Raw genomic sequence first — 3,244 nt, 5'->3', positions numbered from 1 at the left:
CTATGATCCCTGTTAACAGACGCGAAAGCCAAGTGTCGTCCCGGTACGCGACTTGCAAATTCCCACGGAGAGGTAAAAATTCATCCTGTGTCGGTGCAGCGACGCCATATCCCGACTCTAATCTGCTTGCTGTCACACAGGCCTGCCGGAGGACTGATCAATAAACACTAAATGGGCGGGTTCAGAGTATTCTTCAGCAGCCACTGGTTCAGTCTGAGGGGAGAGGCTTCACATAAATAATTATGAGGCAAGTTGGGCTTCTTCATGTGGTTCACGACATGACAAGCGATCACATTTGAGCTTGAACTGCATTTGCAGATCTTCCATTTTCAGACATTTTCTACACACTGATGACTCCGGTTAACGTGCTTGATGAGGTGAACAGATTTAAGTTTAAAGGTTCAGTGACCATTGATTATAACAAAATCAAAAGTGATAGTGACCGGGAACGAGGCAGGATTATCCAATGGGCATTATGGGCACAGGCCCAGGGGCCCACGCATACTTGGGGCCCATGTGGGGGCCATATGGGGCCCACCTAGGGCAAACACCAGCAGTTTGGACATGAAGCAAAATGTATATAAAAGCCAGATAGTTACACCACAGTGTCTAGTGTATTGCCATTGGTACCATTGGCTGAGAGATGTTAGACGATGTTTCACAGTGTATCATTCCCAATTTTCTCAATGTGGAGAAGGGGGCTCCTGGAACACTCTGGGCCCAGGGGCCTGTGCACTTTTAATCCGGCCCTGACTGGGAATGTTAGTATTTCTTTAAAATTATGTTTTTATGGCAAATCATTTTACTAAAACGACTGTTGCGTTTTTATTCTCATATTTTATTCTCATATTCTCGCCATTCATTTCTACTTGTCCTGGGTCCACACCCACATAAGTCAAGAGTACCCAACATTTTTACTATGACATCTCTGAATGGACAAACAAGCGATAACTCTTTGTGCTTTAAAACGTAATACCAGTTTGTTTGATAGGTGCCACTCAAGCAACAACCTCCAGCCTTTTAAAAGTCAAGCTAAAGCGCAGCACCAAAAATTGCATTTCACCCTTCATCCACTAGGGGCCGGTTCCAAAAATGGAGTCATTCATAGACTGTGTATATGAAAAAAAAAAAAAGAGTCAATCCATGTTAAAACAGAAGGCTTGTTAAAGCAGAAATATGTTGACAGTCTGTACGAAAAACATTTTAGATTAATAGATGACAAAAAGGCAGAGGTTACTTAGCTTTAGCCCGCCTATCTCCCAGTTAGCTCCCGTTAGCTTGGTTAGTTCAAAGGCAACTCAGAGTTTGACAGATGTCAATCATCCATCCCCACCCTCACAGCTCCCTTCTCAAGATCCACCTCTTTGCCCATTTTTTTTTCTTTTCTTCTGGGCGCAACAGCACGCGTGGCACAGTCAAGATGGCGATGGTGGGAACTTCCTATGGAGCTTGACTTTAGCTCTTCAGAAACCTACAGGTCAAGACACAGAGGTTCCGTCCATCTTTACATATACAGTCTATGGCAGGGATCTTCAAATTCAGTCCTTGAGGGCCAGTGTCCTGCAGGTTTTGGATGTTTCCCTACTCCAACACCACTGATTCTAGTCAAATTGATCTCCACAGCTTGTTGTCAAGTTCTGCACAAGTCTGGTAATGATCAATTTGTTTGAAGTAGGTGTGTTACTGTGGGGACACATTCAATACCTTCAGATTACCAGCCCTTGAGAACTGATAGGGAGATTCCTGGTATATAAAATTTAAAAAAAAAAAAAAAAAAGAGAAGTAGGGAAGTAAGTATCATGCTGAGGTGGTGGTGTGGACTCAAATGCAGGACGGGAGCCAGGAATGCAGAATGAAGCTGAATTTTAATGTCCAAAATATTCAAACACAAACTCATGAAGCCAACAAAAGCACGAGCAATGGACCAGCACTTGGAACAGAAACCAAGGTGTATAAATAAACATGAATAAAACAAGACACAGGTGAAGTGAATGAACTAAAGGAGACCAGGTGAATCTAACGAACAGGAAAGCAAAACAAAAACCAGACATGAGGGAACTAAACAGGAAAAACTACTCAATAAAGCAAGAAACCAGGAAGGACAACACGAAACACATCATGACAGAAGTGTCAGATCAACCATTTCTCTGTTTTAACAATGCTTCCCAGCAATACATCTTATACTGAGCCTGTTTGCCTGTTTATTCCTTTTTAAATGGTGCAACTTTTTTTTTTTTTTTTATAGCTTTTGTAGGATAAGCGGCAAAGAAGAGTATGTGGGTTGTGCCTGTGAAAAACTTTCCAAATTTCTGCCAAACAGCATAATGTACTTGTTGCTTTGTTTTGTGGATTGGGTCACTGGCATCTGGAGAAACAAGACACAGAAAAGTAATGACACAGTTTATTCATTTAACAAAACAGGGGCCTCAGTGGCATGTGGAAGAACCATACACAGCCACAAGAGCCTGGCACCTCCTCCTCCTCATGATGGTATCCCATTCTGTCACCAGCATTTGCCATGACTCAGTCCATTCACGCCACGCCCAAGCGGTCCAATCTTCTCTGCCAACACTATGCTGCTATGAAAAAGTAACAGCTTTTAGCAGAGACAGTGCGATGGTGCGGGGCAGCATCTTCCTCACTGAAAAAACAAGACGTGGCATCATTGGAGGCAATCTCAGTGCAGATATTTAGATGGAATCCTGCTACATCAGGAAATCCCACACCTCCACAGTATGGGATTGAACTCTGTCCTCCAAGATGACAACACCCATCCCACACAGCTGGGTTTTTCATCCACTAGATAGGAAGGAATGGCCTTACTGCAATCCTGATGTCACCCCCATTGAAGACTTGTGGGATTAGGTGGGCACAGTATTCTTGCCAGTGACACAAAGTACATTTCTCTGACAAATTTGGCACAAGTTAAAAAGGAAATAAACAGACTTCCCAGCAGTAAGATATTGCCAAAAGCATTTCCTTAATTCTCCTGTTTATTTTAATAGAAGCATGTTTAGATTTTTGTCAAATAAAACTGATAAAGCAGATTTTTATTGTTCAAGTGGAGCCATGATAAGCTCAGCTTTCATGTTTAGAAAGCTCAGACACACACAACATCCCAAACCAAGAGATCAAACTTTCATAGTTCAACTTGATTTTTATTTGACTTTTTAATTTGCTTGATCATTTTCTCCAACCCAAAGACAAGAATACACAGCATAAATTGAAAATATCCCATTTAATA

The sequence above is a fragment of the Telmatherina bonti genome, assembly GCF_933228915.1.
Source record: "Telmatherina bonti genome assembly, chromosome: 1".
Taxonomy (NCBI): domain Eukaryota; kingdom Metazoa; phylum Chordata; class Actinopteri; order Atheriniformes; family Telmatherinidae; genus Telmatherina; species Telmatherina bonti.
The sequence above is the reverse complement of the archived record's forward strand: the minus strand, read 5'-3'. Positions refer to the sequence as shown.